We start from the raw sequence: 18,779 nt of genomic DNA, 5'->3' as shown, positions 1-18,779 counted from the left end.
GAATGAGAAATCATAGCCAATTGTGAATTAAGTAAATTGTTCATAGCCTGATTACTTCAAAGGCAAAATTATTTCTTAAAGGTCTTCCAAGTATTTACAGACAAAAAAAAATTACATTTCGTGTAGCATTTTATTTTTTTAAATGATATAGGATAGAGCCTCCAAAGGAAAGAGTTCCTAGGATCTTTAAACAGACCTGGCCAGTGTTGTCCTGAATCTGCAAAGAAGGACCATTAAAGGCATCACCGAATCCAAGTTCTTCATACAATGACTGAAATGTTGTCGGTCTTCATTAAACCATAATTACATTTGGAGGCAACACTTTCCATGATTATGAGCACAGGATCTGGAGTCAGACTGCTCTGGTTCAAATCTTTGCTTCATACTTCACTGCGTGTCCTGGGGGAAGTGGTTCAACCTCTCTGAGCCTCATTTTCCTCATCTGTAAAACAAGGAGCATGATAGAACCCACTTTAAAAGATTGGGAGAATTAACTGCATTAATACATGTAAAGCACTTATAACTGCCTGGCATATAGTAAATGTTGACTAAATGTTATTTATTCACAGAAATGTGGATCTGCCATGAGAACCCCATCCCAGTGTTTACTCATTTTCATGTTGTTCCAAGGTGAGTGTGCACAAAAGCAGGCAGAGACACTTCTTCAACCACGTTTCTCCCAGACAAGGTCAGGGCATGTTTCCAGGCAGAACACTAGTGGGTGTTCAGGGCCAGGGGACAGATAGGAATTGAGCAGACAGCTAGAAATCCAGGGCACAAACAGGACTTTCACAATGGAGTCCCTTGCCCTGTTGTCTCTGAAATGGTTTTCTGGCCCCCTTGCAGTGGATTATTTATGCCTACGAGAGAAAAAGGAGATATTTTGCAAAACTACATGATTAATTAATCCTCAACAAACTGCGTAGTTGACCTGTGGCAAATGGATGCTTCCTACAGAGGTATCAATTATTTGAATGCAAATTAAGTATTTTATAGACCCTTAGAAGATCAAGATAATTCTTTATAAACATCCATTTTATTAGGAGGGAAAGGAAGAGAGAGAGAGAGGAAGCAAGGAAGGAAGGGAGGAGGGGAGGGAGGGAGGGAAAGAAGTGGAAGAAGAAAAGAAGAAAAAGATGGAAGGAAGGAAAGAAGAAGGGAAGGGAGGGATGAAGGGAGGAAGGAAGGAAGGAAGGAAGGAAAAAAAAAACCTAGAACCAAAGGATTTGTAGTATGAACTCATTTGTAAAAAGAAGAAAGAAAAGAAATGCAAACCCCATTATTGTATGTTACATGTGTAAATGCATAGAAAAAGGACTGAAAGAATGCACATCCAATCATTAGCAATGCTACCTTTGAGAGGGGAGCAGATTTTTGGCAGGGGTTGTGGTGGGAGGACGATGGGAGCAGAGGGTACTAACAGCCTGGAGAGATGCCCACAAGCTAAAGAGAGCAAAACCTGGTGAATGAGCTGGGTCCCCCAAACCCCGAACTAACTCACAATGGGGCCATCCTGCACTGGAGGTCTCCCAACCATATTTGGCTGTGGGAGTGAACAGCAAGGAATTCTTGCCAGGGGAGAAGAAACCCAATCTGCATCATACAGGCTAAGAAGCATCACCAGGCAAAGATGGCTGGAAACAAGCCAACTAGGTGGGCTAGAGGCCCACCTGGCTAGAAGGGCCAAATAAGCTCATGAGAGTCCCCATAAAGCAAGCACACTTTTCACATCTCTCTCCAGCTGAGTATCTAAGATGGTACAGATCCCAGGACAGTCTGTACTCCACTTACCGGTGCATTGCAGACGTGTAATATTTGTGGGCTGGAAAAGCCTCAGCATCTCTGTCATCGAGGATGTGTCTGCCCTGTAACAACTGGGTGAGCTAATGTCTCAGCCACCGGCTCCTCCTCTAATCCGAATGATCTTCCTACAGGTACACCTTGAACGCTCATTCAACATCACTATGTGCTAAGCATTTGTATGGTCAGGCCACTCAAGATGACTGTTCTCTTGGTCTCTGTACATCCGCTGCCCGACCAGTCCCTGCTTCACCTACACCCTACTCACATGACTGACCTTCCCTGCTAATCGTAAAGCTTAATCAGTAACTGCCCACATGCCTGCCCCCCACCCCAAGCCCAGCTAGTGATTGTTCTAATCTTTAGATCAGAACAGCTCCACTACAATAGTCGATCAAACGGAAAACATCTGCCCAGGTCATCAACCCGAGGGGCAGTGAGGGATGTGCCCCTCTGCTGGTTTCCCTGGTAACTGATGAGCCAACCTGACATCAATTCCCACTATAACTGGTAGCCTCCTTCTCCACCACATCCCCCCACCCCCAAGTAGCCAAGACTGCTACCAGGTCCTGCCTGCTGTCTGCCATACACGGTCGCTCCAGGACCTTGCTTCCAGACATTTAAAGATGCCCTATCCAATAAAACACTGATATCTCTGTTGCTGTCTCTAGGCTCTTCCTTTGGTCCTGCAGCTGGGCAATTACAAGGCTTGCAGGCCTGTGGGGTGCAGCCCAACAGCACTATATTCAGAGACGAATAAGACACAGTCCCACCCCTGAGAGGGACAAAGCAGTAAATGGGCAATTATGGTTCAGTGGTTTTAGGGCTAAAATATCAGGAAGCGCAGGGTAGTGTCGGAATGCGTAACAAGCACACCTGACCCAGCACACCTGGAGTGGAAGAGGTAAGTCAGGAGGTGATTACCCCTGGGCAGAGCCTTGAAAAGAGGTGAACAAGGGGAAGGGCCAGAGCTGATGTGGATGAATGAGGATGCGTGTCCATGCTCCCGCATCCCCCTCTGCCAGCATTCCTGAGGCCAGACCTCACTGACGGCCGGTGAGATTACAGTCTCTTTGCCATGCACAGTGGGCATTATCTCACTGTTCTTTGGCATTGGAATCCTTTGAGTTTCATCTGAACACTGTTTCATATAGGAACGTGGGCAGAACTGATTAGTCCCTAATAGAAGCCTGTTACTCCACTCCACCAAGAAACTGTAGCTGAAATAATTGCGTTCTAGGCTGCATTTAGGATGGGCAATAACTAAGTAATGCTGCTCAGATATACTCTGAGCAGTCATCATAATTAATCTACTCACACAACTTGGACTTTTATGCTCAATTTACATGTCTTGGCATTTTCATGTGTATTTTCCTTCTTGAGCCACTAGCTCCCTTTCCTTCCCACTCGCTCACGTCTATCTTCCCCTGTGGCTTGGGTCGCCCATGCCTTGTAATGTTAAGTGGACTCAAATAGGTTTCCAAATCCCCTTTTTTTAAGAACACATGTGGCATCAGTCTAGATCTGGGCATTCAGATGGCAAAGAACAGAAGGAGATCAGGGAATCTATCTTTTTATTCCAATTTCTAAGTATCGATTGAACACCTTCTCTGTATAAGATGTTGTGCTAAATACCGAGTAGAATTCAAATACATATAGGACATCTCTCAAGATAGGGACAGTTGGGAACAATAAGACCATTATTACAAAAGGAAACAAGCAGAACAAGGCAGGAACAAGTAACAAATAACAGGCAGGCATTCTGAGAAAGACGAGATCGTTGTCAGAGAGGCAACTGCTAAGTTCCTCCAAAACTGAAAGAGTAAAACTAACACCCAGCTCTTAATGGATGAGATTTGACATGTACCAAAAAAATATCTTAAAGATAAAGCATTGCTAGGACCAAACACTGTATAAACAAGCAAATTCTTGTGGTATTGTTACAGATCCAAAGTTGAAGCAGATAAAATGGTATAAATACGGAAGGCATCAAATTAGCAATGAAACAGACTAAACAAAAGTCAGAGGTAACTGTGGGCACTCACCCAAGATATCCAGGAAAGGAGATGCCTTGGCTCACAGATCCTGTGTACACGCCATGGGGACAAATTTACAGTGGAGATAGGTGCTCTGAACCTGATGTCTTTAAATATTTTAAAAGCGCAACTCACACCCACAACTATCTTGCTGTGATTACACAAGAACCTAGAAGCTTTGGAAAAAATTTGACCTGCTGCGTAAACTTCCCTATTGAGACACAATACACTGACCAGAGAATGTAAGTATCTTGGTCTTGAAAGGAGTTAAATTTTTCACTCTAAATGAACAAAATAGCATACTAGATTTCTTATGAATCTCTCATGAAATTGGTCAATATGAGTCCACTTGGAGAGACTGATCCATTCTAGGTGTGCTTAGCCTAAAAGCTAAAAATATAAGCAAGTGCAAATTCACCAAGGTAAATGGCACAAGTACTCTGCCTTCCACAGTGGACTTTGCAGTCAAAATAATGAACTTATGCAGGGAGAAGCCAAAGTATTAAAAAAAACTAGTAATGATCTGAATTCAGTTAAACATAGAAATGAATCTTAACTGGTAAATACAGTTACAAAACATGATGAAATCGTTATAAATCTTGGAAGAAGAGCTACACAATTTTAAAATAATAATCATTTGATGATAATATATTGGGGGAAAAAATTTCAGAATGTGCCAAAAACAGGAGATACAAGGGGGAGGTGCTATGCGAATGCAAATGTTTTCACATTTCATTGGGAGAGTTAAGATGCTGATTCATTTTTGGAGTTGATAGACTAGGACATGTAAGTTTAAATATATTACTTAAAGATAAAAAGGTAACTGTAGATAATTTGACTTCCAGTTCCAGCTAAGATGGAGTAAAAGAGACCAGATTTATTTATTTTTTTCTGCTTGAACCAACCAGAAAAAAACAGACAAAATATATCTTATAAAATGGTTTTCAAGAAACTGGACATCAGGCAACTAAGGACGGTGATCCCTGAGAGACAGAAAACAAACGTGAGTCCTACATTGGCGCACCTTATTGTCTTAAGAGAGTGTCCAGGCTGTGGCTCAGAAAGGAGAAAGGGAAAACCAGGCAGAGCCCCATGGTCTCCCTGAGTTGAGGACACAAATATGGCCGTACAGGAAGGCCAAGGTAGCTAGTGTCCACAGGACAAAGTACCAAAGATGAAAGAGCTGCACAGAAAAGAGAGCTTAAGAGACCTGCAGAGGGTCCTCTTCCAACCTTCAGCTGAGGACTGATAAGCTCATGTGTGAGAAAAAACTAAGACTGGGAAAAGAATCACAAAAAAGGCTTAGAAAGACCAATCCCTAGACAATGACAGGAATAGTTCCTGCTCTTACCAGCCAGAGTGAAAACCCTCATGATTCACAGTGCCTCAGTATACAGAAGGGTTTTGTGTCAGTACTGGGGGGAAATTATCCCTAGATTAAATGCTGCTCTGGTCCCACCTAACAAATATTAAAAGCACATCTCAAAACAAAGTTCAATAATATTTAAAGGAAACACGAAAGTATCCAGGACCCAACAAGGCAAAATTCAGTGTCTGGTATCCAGTCAAAAATTACCAGGCATGCAAAGAAGCAGGAAAACACAATCCATAACAAGGAGAAAAATCAATCAACTGAAACTGATCCAGAAATGACAAAGATGATAGAATTAGTGAACATGGATATCAAAACACTTGCTATAAGTGTATTTTATATGATCAAAAAACTAAAGGGAATTTTAAGCTTGTTAAATATAGACATGGAAGACAAAGATTGAATGTCTATACATGAAAATTACAATGTCTAAGATTAAAAATACCCTAGATGACAAAATAAATGAGTCACGAGTATGAAATATACACTGTGGGGAATATAGTCAATAACTATGTAATATCTTTTTTTTTTTTTAAAGCATAAGCAGGTTCTTTTTTTTTTTTTATGGCTGGGTTGGGTCTTCATTGTTGTGCGTGGGCTTTCTCTAGTTGCGGCGAGGGGGGGCTACTCTTTGTCACGGCACGTGGGCTTCTCATTGCAGTGGCTTCTCTTGTTGCGGAGCACGGGCTCTAGGCATGCAGGTTTCAGTAGTTGTGGCAGGCAGGCTCAGTAGTTGTGGCTCACGGGCTCAGTAGTTGTGGTGCACAAGCTTAGTTGCTCCGCAGCATGTGGGATCTTCCCGGACCAGGGATTGATCCCTTGTCCCCTGCATTGGCAGGCAGATTCTTAACCACTGCACCACCAGGGAAGTCCCTATGTAATATCTTTGTATGGCGACATATTATAACCAGACTTACTGTGGTGATCAGTTTGAAATGTATAGAAATATCAAATCACTATGTTGTGTAACAGGAACTAACATAGTGTTGTAGGTCAATTATACTTTAAAAACAAACAAATAAACAAACTCATAGAAAAAGTGATCAGATTTATGGTTACCAGAGGTAGGGGTTGGGGGGAGAAAGAATTAGGTAAACGCAGTCAAAAGGGACACACTTACAGTTATAAGATAAATAAGTACTAGGGAGTTAACATACAACATGATAAATATAATTAACACTGTGGTATATTATATATGAAAGTTGTTAAGAGTATAAATCCTAGGAGTCCTCATCACAAGAAAAAAAATTTTTTTCTGTTTCTTTAATTTTGTTTCTATTTGAGATGATAGATGTTCACTAAACTTATTGTGGTCATCACTTCATGATGTATGTAAATCATATCATTATGTTGTACACCTTAAACTTAAGCACTGTATGTCAATTATATCTTAATAAAACTGGAAGAATAAAAATACCCTGGATGGGATTTACAGTAAATTAGAAATTGCAGAAGAAAAGATTCATGAACATGAAGTACCTGTAGTACAACTTCAAGCAGCCAAATAACTAGAATCCAAAAATAGAGGAGAGGGAGGGACAGAAAAAGTATTTTTAAAATGTTTTCCAAATTTGTTGAAAACTTCATAAACCCCACAGACCCAAGAAACTCAATGAATACCAAGCACAAGAATATATTGAGCTTTCAGTCTGAGAAAAACTTCCATAAAAGAGATATCCAAATATGCAAGAAGGAAGGAAAGCTTGGTGGTGTGATGTCATAGGCGGAATTGTGTTCCCCCAAAATTCATGTGTTGAAATCCTAACCTCTAGTACCTCAGAATGTGACTGTATCTAGAGTGAGGATCTTTAAAGAGGTAATTAAGTTAAAAAGAGGTCATATGGGTGGGCCCTAACTCAATATGGCTGGTCTCCTTCTAAGAAGAGGAAATCTGGACACAGATATATGCACACATGGACCAAGGGGTGACCATGTGGGGACACAGTGAGAAGGGGGCCATCTGCAAGCCAAGAAGAGAGGCCTCAGAAGAAACCAACCCTGCTGGCACCCTGGTCTTGGACTTCAGCCTCCAGAATTGTAGGAAAATACGTTTCTATTGTTTTAAGCCACTCAGTCTATGGTACTTTGTATGGCAGCCTTAGCAGACTAATGCATGTTGTAGAAGCCAAATATTAGCCTTACAGAGGCCCATTGTTCAAGCTGATTCAGGGGAAATTGCTCCCTGCTTCATACCTTCATCCAATGCCACAGGGCCCTTACCCTCCTCTGTTCCCCTCTCCCCCCAGCCTGGGACTTTCTGATGTCTGTTCTTACATCTATTGCTGTTATGCCCTCCCTGATAGCACCTAGTTTCCCAACCTGGCCCCTAAACTTAATGCCACCTGAGGTCTTCAAGGCCTGATGCTGGACTAAGAGGAAGGACACACAGACTTGAAAGTTGACCCTGAGTGGCAGGGAGTCTGGAGGGACTGAAATGCTCTGGAGTGTCACATCGTTGTGAAATGTGCATTTTTTTTAAAAAAAGGGTGATAAAAACCCTTCTAAACAGCAAACTTTCTTACTAATCGTCTCACAGTTCACTGTGGGGTTTGAAATATTATGATGGATGGAACTGAATTAAGACTAGAGGAGAGAGAATGATGAAGTATGAGCAGTAAAGTGTGGGTGTTTGGAGCTCTTCATTTATTCCATAAACGTTTATGAGTGTCTATTATATGTAGGCGCTGCAGACACTGGAGAGCAAAACTTACATAGGGCCTGCCTTCCAGAATCATCTATCAGGGAAAACAGACACTGATATAAATACATACAAATATGAAATATACATACACATCTATGTACATATGCAATATAATGTACAATAACAAACTATAGGAAATTCTATGAAGGTTACGTCCAGAAAGTTTCGCAAGTGAGCGCAGCTTGGTCTGCTCTGGTCTGGGTGGGCAAGGAAGGCTTGCCCGGGAGTGACCCTTGAGCTTGGGCCATGTAGAAGCTGTGGTCTCTCAGCTAACACTCACCCTGTTCCACTTCCTCTCCACCTCCAGGACCAGAAGCCTGAGGCTACATTTTCCAGACTCCCTTGCCAGCTGGTTCTGCCAGTGGGAATCACTGGGAGGAGACTGGAAAGCAGATGAAAGGTCTGGTGGCAGCGGCAGCAAGGGCAACAGAAACAGTGACAGCAGTGATGAAAGCAACAGCGGTAGCGGCGGCAGCAGTGGCAGGAGGGAGCGAGGGCTGCTGGGTTCCTGCTCCGGCAGCCGGCTCCAGAGTGTCAGCCCCAGCAGCGGGGCGGTCGTGGGCTCGGGTAACAGCGTGTTCTCGTTGTGCACCCAGCCCTAGAGGTGGAGTGCCTTCCTCAGATGACCAACGCAGCCTCCCCCTTTTTTGCTCTGTCACTGCTCCAAGGCCTTTGTTACCCATTTCCTGGGTGAAATTCCCTCCATTTAAAAAACAAAGAGTAGTTTTTGCTTCCCCCGGCTAAACTCATGCTCAGCTCCTAAAATAGCCCCAGGAAACTGACTCAGAGATGGGAACCTGGATTGGTTATCTGAGCTGACTTGGCTTGAATGCAGTGATTACCTCAATGCCAGTGGGAAATGGAATACTGGTCTCCATGGTACACAGTGGCAAACGGTTACTTTAATTATCACCACTGGCTGCTTGCGATGAAGTGCTTATAGGAGGCTAGGCTTGCAGAGACCCGTGGCTATAATTGACCATTTGGGTGGGAATGATGAACGTAAAGGCTCTGGATGGGCTGGCTGCTTCTGAACACACTGGTGGGTTCGCAGAAGAAAAGAAAAAGCTGACAAGCTCAGGGCTTTACTATCTCGGCTAATGTCAAGGTTAGAGAACCATAAAGTTTCTATAACAGCAAAAGAGAACCTCTTGTCTTATAGCCACAGAGCCAATCTAGCCAAAACATTAGACCTCAGATTTGATCCTGTAGGTAGCAAAATCACAATGAACAGATTCGCCGGATCTCTTATGTGACCTATGAGTCTATAATCAATCAACCAATCAAGTCACTGTTCTAGGTCTTGGGTACAGAGGTGAACAAGACCAACAGCACTTTCACCCTCAGAGAAGTCCAGGCAAAGATCTGGAGGAAAGGCTTTCTAGGCAGAGGGAACAGCATGTGCAAGGCCCTGAAATGGAGCCAGCTTGGGGTGTATGAGGGACAGAAAAAAGGCCATTGTGGCTGGAGTGCACTGAATGTGGAGGAAAGTAGCAGGAGACGCGGCTGGAGAGGCAGCAGGGGTCAAGGTTGGCAAGGCCACAGTGAAGATTTATTTTATTCTGCTTTAGTAAAAGTCATGTGGAAGTGCTAAGCAGGTAGAATACAGCAATACAATTCTGACACCAACCCCCAGGGTCAGCAGAGACACCATAGCCCCTAAGAAGACTGGCATTACTTCAGATGCCAGCCACAAGTTCAAGGGACCCGAGGCCACCCACACTTCTGAATAACTGGCTAAAAATTCAGGGGCTTCTGTGACTCCCTCAGGTTCAATAATTCACTAGAACAACTGACAGAAATCAGGAAAGCACTAGACTTACACTTGAAGTTTTATTATAAAAGACACAAACCAGGACCAGCCAAATGAAGAGACACACAGAGTGTGGTCTGGGAGCGTCCCCAGGGAATCAGGATGTGTCACCCTCCCAGCACTTGGACGTGTTTACCAACCAGAGACGCTCATCTAAGCCTTGGTGTCCAGAGCTTCACGGTCCAAATGACTCCCAACCTGAGCCAACTCATTAGCATAAATGATCAAGACCCACCATGAATAACAACAGCATTTCTATCACTTGGGAAATTTTAAGGGTTTTTAGAAGCTCCATGCCAGGAACCTGGGACAAAGATCAAAGAAATTCTTCATTATACAACAGCAGGAGAGTGTCATAATCTGAGTTAAATTTTAGAAAGATCATTGCAGCTGCTATATTGTCCTGTAAGAGACAAGACAGGACATGGAGCCTAGGGTGGCATTCCAACCAGATGGTCTCTGGGCAGACACCTTGGCTGTCTCTGACTGTCTCGTCTCCCCTGGTCCCTGTCCATCTTCCAAACCTGGCCCTCCAGCCTTCCCATTGATTCTAGGAGCTACATAATATCCTTGAAATAAATATTTTCTGCTGAAGTAAACTAGAGTTGGCTTCTGTTGTTTTCTACCAAGAACGCTAAGTGTTGCATATTCTCTCTTTCTACCATTAGGTTTCCATAGTCTCTCTTCCACAAAAGAGGATGTGGTTGACCCTCAGCTCCTGAGTTTACATGTTCCAGATCTAAACACTCAGACTGGGTTTCAGTTTCATTTCCAAACTCCCGGGAGAGAGAATCTGACCATTTCATCTGGGGTCAGATATACTCTCTTAGTCCAATCAAGGGTAACTTGGAAGGCTGGGTCATGTAGTTCAAATATCACTACTAAGGTCTCATGTGCCTAAAATTATTATAAGTAGAATTAGATCCCCCAAACATTGTTTCCTACGTGTAGGTGGAATTTAGATAGCCAGGGGAGGAAAAAGTATGAATTGCAAGAAGGAAAACATGAGCTGATTATACATAGGAGCTGGAATGGTTGCGGCATTTTCAAAGAACGGGAAAGATTCTGGCCAAATCACAGCAGAGAGATCTGATGGGAAGTGGAGGAGGCGTGGGCTTGGCTACGAAGGGGGAGGCCCTATTACGGAGAATCTGGACACCTGGCAGAAAAGTTTCCACTTGTGAAGAAAATGGGAAGCCACAGAATTCTTCTTGGCTGAAGAAAGGTCTGATAAAAGTATTATCTAAACAGTGGTAGCAAGTTGGATCTGAGAATAATGGTTATGGAGAGTGAGAGATAGACACAATTTTTTAAAAAGAGAATACAGTAGTTTACTCTATGGAAAATGAAAGAGAAATAAATCACAACTGTAAAATCCAAAGTTGTTAGTGAGAGAGAGCAGTAAATCTCAAAGTCACAAACAACCGATGTATGAATGTACCACACGAAAGAATAGCCAGTGGCATGCTGTGTCCTTTCTGTGCTTGTCCCTGCCTTTCAGGAGGTAATAGCATGGCAGGGAACCATCAAATCTAATGAATAGCTCTTTTCTTCTTTAAGGGGGGGGGGGGGGGGGGAAACCCCTTGCATTTTTGCTGACTCAGCTCAATTTACTGATATGGGAAATTTGTTTTTCATATACACACATACTCTTGTTAAGAGCCTCTTCTCCTTCTTTCCTCTCATGTAATTTTTTGTTCAGTCACCTCAGGAAAATGTCCCTCCCTTTTGTCCCCTTTTTCTTCCATTTGTGAGTCAAAGAAAAATGACCCTCATCGTGAATGATAAGTTTAAAGTAGTGCTAGTGATACATTCATACGAGGAAAAAGGAAGGCCCTACATTTGGAAGTGAAATATACTGTCATCAAGAACCAATAGCATCAAATTAGAAAGCCTGGGAAAGAGCCCAAATTTCCCTTCAGACTCTCCACTACAATACCAATCTATATTTTCATCCTCCTTTAATGAAATCTGTTTTTCCACAGGCATTATCATTTAGTAAAGAGGAAAACCTTTCTTAATCAATTTCAAGGATGAGAGATTAAATTACTTACATAAATGCTAATATTGCAGTGCAAATATGTTTTACTAATTTTCCTTGCAAATATACAATATGGCATCAATATTCTAAGCTTAAATGGCTTCAGTGGGCCAGCCTGGGTACCTAGTTGCATTTATAATGGCATTTTAGGAGAAAATGCACTATATCTTCAAACAAACAGATTTCAAGTTGATTTCTGGAAATCTAGATTTTGAAAGTTGAACACTGCTTAACTCAACAAAAGATTCTAATGGGAAATATGAAGTTATATAATTATTTTAAGTATAGTAATGGAGAATTCCAACATGCATGTTTAATGAACGTGACTTTCTTTTCTCACCGTTTGATGTTTTGGTAGGCAGCCCATTCTTTATTTGTTGTTCTTAAGCTGTCATGATGAATTCCGTTAGCTCACAGAGTGAAAAGAACATGAGCTGGAGGTATGAGTTTTGCTGCATGAGTTTTCTAAATATATTCATTAATGCTCCTTAAATTAGCCTCAAAGCTGGGTGTCTCTCTCAATTTAGAGCATCTTCCCACTTGCTTTAGCACCATCACTATCTCACTTTTATTGTCTGTATAGCCAGATGCAGCTGCATTTATTTACATTTTTTAAATGAATGAAACTCTTAACTTGTTGACATATTGGAGAATCTAAAAATGTCCCATTTAAAGTCATCCTCACAACTACATCCGCATGGGTGGCAGTTGAATTAGCCCCACTTTGTAGCAGAGTTGATTTTCAAGAGAAATGTTAACGTGAAAATGAAGGGTTTCAATAGCCTTATTATTGGGTGACACAGAAGAAACTATTTTCATTGCATTTCAAGTTTCCAACTGAAATTTCAAGTCAAGGCTGTGAGACAAAAACCACAGGAACAAAATGAAATGGGAGTACAGCTGCGTTTCCGTTTCAGACTTCCCAGAGGCTACTTCTTCAGTGACTAAACCATCTTCTTTTGAACTTTTGGCTCGGGCAAAGAAAGATCAGGAATTCTGAAGCTATGATACAGCCTTCAAAATCAGCCTCTCAATGACCCACATTGTAGGATTTGAATAGTATTCATTCAATTGCTAACATTTATCGAGAGGCCACTATGTGTGAAGCTCTGTGGGATGGAGTCACAGGGATACAGAATGGAATAAAATTCAGTGGCTGCTCTTGAGAAGCATACAATCTGGAGGGAAGGCAACTAGCTATAATATAAAGCAACGTGAAAAGAAGAAGTATAGGGGCTTCCCTGGTGGCACAGTGGTTAAGAATCTGCCTGCCAATGCAGGGGACACGGGTTCGAGCCCTGGTCCGGGAAGATCCCACATGTCATGGAGCAACTAAGCCCGTGTGCCACGACTACTGAGCCTACGCTCTAAAGCCCGCAAGCCACAACTACTGAAGCCTGCACACATAGAACCCGTGCTCTGCAACAAGAGAAGCCACCAAAATGAGAAGCCCGTGCACTGCAATAAAGAGTAGTCCCCCATGGCGGCAACTAGAGAAAGCCCGCGTGCAGCGACAAAGACCCAACTCAGCCAAAAATAAATAAATAAATACATTTAAAGAAAAAAAAAGAAGAAGAAGTATAGAAGAGAAGTAAGCAAAATACTGGGGAAAGGTGAAATCAGGAATGATTAATTCCAACTAGGGGGCTCAGGGAAAGCTATGTGGAGACCTGGATTTGAATGGAAGCAAGGAAGAGTCCACAGACAGTATAAGTAAAAACACAGAGGTTTGCATGGCAAGTTCAGGGAAGGGTGAGGAGTGCAGTGTGACATGTGTAGGGGCAGAGACAGGCACAGTGGGTGAGGAAGCTGGAAAGGCAGGTCGGGCCTCAATCCTGGAGGGCCTTAAAGCCACAGCCAGGAACTGAACCAGATACTTTGGACAAGAAGGAGCCATTGAAGATATTGAGGGGGTAGAACTATCTGCCCCGTTTATAGGAAGATGACTCATGTGACAATGAAGAAAATGGGCTGGAAATTTGATATGTCAAGAAGCGATTGAAATAATCCAGAGAAAGGTTAGTAAGTACTTAAATTAGAGCAGAACCAGCATATTGGGTTGGGAAGGAAGCTCAAGGGAAGAAAGGACAGGACTTGGCAATTGATTATTTGGGTGTCAAGAGAGAATGGATTCTAGAGAGAATGGAAGAACAAGCAATGGAAGGTGACTGAGGTTTCCGCCCAAGTGACAACAAGGGTAGAAGTCCCAAGAGTCATGATAGGTAAATATGGCAAGAGAAGCAGTATGGTGGAAAGTGTGGTGTTAAATTAAATGTGGTCATTTTTAGTTACTGATGAGAAAAGCATGTGAAGATATCCAGAAGACCATTGGAAATTTGCATTCACCTAAGAAATTCAGCAGTGGATATAAGTGAGACCACCTCAGAAAGGGAAGCTGAGCAAGAAGAGAAAAGATGGGAAGATAAAACTTTGACGGAAGCTACATTTAAAGAGTAAGCAAAGAAGGAACCAGGAAAAATCACAGAGAAGGCATCATCCAAGATGCAGTTAAAGAGCCAGAGAATGTTCTTCTTGGGAGCTTAAGAAGGGGGAAGAGGGAGGCATGGGATTTGAAATACCCTCAGTTGAAAGCTCTTTGAGATTGCTACCTATTGTTGCTATGGCCACACCAAAAAAATTAAACAGGTCTCTCCTTAGGAATGGAAGTATGGCCCCGGCTCTCCTCTGTATACTCTGAGATAATCAGAAGCATCTCCTCTTGGCCAGTCATTTAGGTACTGAAAACTACCAAGTCAGTGAGACTCTCGTAGGATGAATTAAACAGGGAACAAATCCAGGAGTTTGACAAAGCTGAAGTTGCAAACTTTTCCATCTCAATTGACTGATTTCTGTTCTTAGATCTGCCCTACTTTATAACCCAAGTCCTCTACCTTTAGTTGAGGAAATGAAGTCCCCTTTGTTTATTACAGGTGAAAATGACAATGAGTAGTCATATGCAATCCATCAGGTTAGCTGAAATTGTAAAGGCAACTCCCTGTACGCTCAACTAGATGGTTATTATAGTGATTGTTGTTATACACTGTATATGTATACAGTGCTTCATAGCTAAAGAGGACCTTTCCATCCATTGACTCACTTGCTTTTCACCACAACGTGGTAAGAAAGATACTATTTTGTTCTCTCCGTTTCTCACACTCAGAAATCCCTTGCACTGATTTCTCTCGGGATTGCATTCAGGTCATCTTTCCATGTCTTTCTCTAGCTCGTTCTCTCCATTAACTGGAATCCACCTCACCTTCTTTCCCTTAGCACATGATTTGTTTCTTTCTAACCTCACCCCTGGTCAGTATTATCCTTCTGGCAATCCTTGCCTCCAAGCTAACAATCCACCATTATCTGTCCCATTTTTGTTAGGTTTCTCTCCCTCCATCTCTGCCCCATCACCCTTGAGCTTTAAAAGAATCTGCATTAGAACCTAGCATTCAGAGACAGCTACTTCTCACATAAAAATAGGTGCCACCAAAATGCAAATAGGCTCGAAAGGGGGACTTTCATACCAGGCATATCCTTGGACAAGTGGATCAAGGCCGGGGATGGGCCGGCTGCTGACAGCTGGCTCCCTGCCCCATCTGGCATTGTCAGTGCACAGTCCCCGCCCTCACCCCCTCCTGGGAACCTCATTCTACCCTGCTTCACCTTTCTTTGTAGCCCAGGAAGACCGACATTTATAGGCTGCATCCCCAGGCTCTCTTGCCCTCCAGCTTCCGGTTGGGTGAAGCTAATAGATATCAGAGGATGGGAGAAGAGCACGAGCAGGAATTGATCCCTCTGGCTCCCTCCCCGCCATGCAGATCCTGCTACTCAGCCACCTCCTATGGCCACAGCTGCTGCTGTCCCTGGCTCTGGGGACTGTCCCTCCCCTGCCTCCGTCAGGCTAAGGGGTGGTAACGGCACCCTCTGTTACGAGCCCCAGTTGGTAGGAGTCATCCCTCACCATCCCTGTTAGTTCCCTTACCCCTGCCCACCTCTGTGTTTCCCTTCATTAAACTCTCCTCAATTACCACATTGGAGGGTGACCTGCCAGACAAGGTCCCTTTACAGAGCATGCGGTTCTCAGCAACTCCCCACACACCCCACGATGCCATCAACAACTGCAAATACCTTAGTAATAATTAACCCAACAGGGTACAAGGACCTAGAGAGAGGAAACTTAAGACAGATAAACGTTGGTGAAAGAAATAATGTATTCATTTCCTAGGGTTGCCATAATAAAGGAATACAAACTAGGTGGCTTAGACCAATAGAAATTTATTCTCTCACAGTTCTGGAAGCTAGAAGTCCGAAATCAAGGTGTCAGCAGGACCATGCTTCCTCTAAAGGAAGGGGAGAATACTTCCTTGCCTCTTCCAGCTTCCGGAACTGACAACCCCTGACTTTCCTTGGCTTGAGCTGGAGTCCTTTAGTCTCTGCATCTGTCATCACATGGCCTTCTCTTTTAGTCCCTCTTTTAGACACATGTGTGTCTCTGTCTTCACGTGGCCTTCTCTTTTAGTCCCTGTCCAAATTTCCCTCTTCTATAAGGATGCCAGTCATATTGAATTATGGCCCACCCTAATGGCCTCATTTTAACTTGATTACATCTGCAAAGACCCTATTTCTAAATAAGGTCCCATTCTGAGGTCCTGGGAGTTAGGATTTCAATGTTTCTTTTTAGGGGACACAATTTAACCTATAACAGATGGGGTTCAGAAGCACAGGCTGCTAGGTGTCTATGAATGCCTCGCGTGTCTAAAGAGGCTGAATCTGCAAAGCACGCTGCCTACAGCCGATTAGTACCTGCCAGCACAGCACTTGTGCCCGCCTACAGGGCCCAGCATGGTGGATTTAAGAAGAAACCAGCCTCCTAGATTTCTTCATTGCAGATTCAGTCCTACTGGTGAGCCAAAATATCAGCCCCTCTGATGAAGCTGTGAAAAGGTGAGAAATGTAATGGATCATGTTTCTGATAGACTTAAGGAAGCTCAGGGGGAAGATGCTGTCTGTGGCGTTGATATATAATCATAGAGGCTATATTTAGACTCTTTGATTATAGAAAATGATGCTCGTCTTAACACTAGCTTTTTCCATGTTTGCTTTCCTGAGTCCATTACTGCCACTTTCAAAGACATAAACTCGAGAAAAATAATCTCTGTTCGGAGACCACAGATTTGCTTCTTGGGTGTTCCAAGCTGGCAAATGGTATTTTTAACAGTCATTTTTTACAGAATCAAGGGACAAAAATATGGTGACATCTTTAGATAAATTGAAAATCTAAAATTCTTAAATCTCAAACTATAAGCTATAATTCTCCATTGCCTGGCCCTATAAAATCAAATCAGCATTTCAATCAACAAGCTTCGCCACCCTTGATAAAGCATTGTCCAAACTCCTCCATTTCAGATCAACAGTAGTCTCATGAAACTAGGTACACATCTTATATCCAATCACATGTCATTCTTTTCATTTACTTATTCAGCAAATAATAATTAGTCAGCTACTATTTGCTTAGCAGGTGTTATAGGTTGAACTGTGTCGTCCAGAAAGATATGTTGAGGTTCTAACTGTACCAATACCTGTAAGGTAACTGTACCCAGTACCTGTAAATGTGACCTTATTAGGAAATAGGATCTTTGCAGGTGGAATAGAGTTAAGATGAGGTCATACTCTCACAGACATCGAAAACAATGTATGGTTACCAAAGGGGAAGGTGGGGAGAGGGATAAATTAGGAATTTGGAATTAACAAATACACACTACAATATATAAAATAGATAAACAACAAGGACCTACTGTATAGCAAGGGGAACTATATTCAGTATCTTGTAATTACCTATAATGGAAAAGAATCTGAAAAAGAATAAATATATATATATATTTATATTTATAACTGAATCACTTTGCTCTACACCTGAAACATTGTAAATCAACTATACTTCAACAAAAAATTTTAAAAATTAAAAAAAAATGATGAGGTCATCCTGAATTAGTGTGGACCCTAATCCGATATGACTGGTGTCCTTATAAGAAGAGGAGAAGAGACACTGAGACAGACAAAACAGGGAGAACACATGTGATGACAAGGCAGAGACTGGAGTGATACACCTACAAAGCAAGGAATGTCAAGGATTGCTGGTAATGAAAAATGCTAAGAGAAAGGCATGGAACAGATTCTCCCCTGAATCCTTCAGAAAGAGAATGGCACCATCGACACCTTGACTCTGGACTTCTAGCATTCAAAACTGTGAGAGAATAAATTTCTGTTCTTTTAAGCTACGCAGTTTTGGGGAATTTGTTGGTGTTATTCTTATTCTTATTCTTGTTCTTCTTCTTCTTGGCTGAAGTATTTCAATTTTTTTCTCCCAAACTAGAATATAGGCCCACAGAGCAGGGATCTTGGTCTTTTTTATTCTGCAGCCCAAGTACTAGAATACTCCTAGGCACATCATTGTCAATAAATGTTTGTAGAATAAAGGATACCTTCTCTTCTTTCCCTACCTTTTCCCCAAGTAGACTTCATCCACTCTCTTGGTTTCACTTATGCCAAAGCCTCTCCCATCTGCCTCTGTACCCTAGACTTTCTCCTAAGCTCTGGCTGCCCACCTGCCCATCAATCATTTGGATGTCACATAGCCACCTCAAACTCACCAAGTCCAAACCTCATACACATATTTGTCATACACAGTACAGCTACAATAATACTTTGAAAATTCAGATCTGATCATGTCACACTCCTGCTAAAAATCCTTCAATTGTTTCCCATAACTTTTAGGATAAAGATAGGAGTTTTTACATTCCCTTCATAACCTGGTCCCAGCTCACTTTCATTGGTCTATATCCTTCTCTTTACTCATTCCAGCTGGACTGACGTTCTTTCAATTCTTCAAAAGTGTCTCATTCCACATGACCTAGAACTCTGTTTAGCTAATTCTACTCTTGGCTTGAACATCACTCTCTCTTGGAAGCCTTACCAGATACGCCAAGTTTGGATCTTCCTGTCTCAGACCCCGTATTGTATAA

The 18,779-nt window shown here is 42.4% G+C and overlaps 1 protein-coding gene across 6 annotated transcripts in view; it reads right to left on the bottom strand.

Annotated features, from left to right (window-relative positions):
* The window catches only part of CNIH3 (cornichon family AMPA receptor auxiliary protein 3), a 271,670-nt gene that overhangs the window by 160,553 nt on the left and 92,338 nt on the right, over positions 1 to 18,779 (bottom strand). For all 6 annotated transcript variants that reach the window (XM_082349981.1, XM_082349983.1, XM_082349976.1 and 3 more), the window contains one exon: positions 197 to 442. The gene's annotated coding sequence lies outside the window, so the exon portion shown is untranslated. The remainder of the gene's footprint in view (positions 1 to 196; positions 443 to 18,779) is intronic.

This window comes from Balaenoptera borealis (assembly GCF_965194805.1).
Source record: "Balaenoptera borealis genome assembly, chromosome: 1".
Taxonomy (NCBI): Eukaryota; Metazoa; Chordata; class Mammalia; order Artiodactyla; family Balaenopteridae; genus Balaenoptera; species Balaenoptera borealis.
This window is presented reverse-complemented; position numbering and strand designations above follow the sequence as displayed.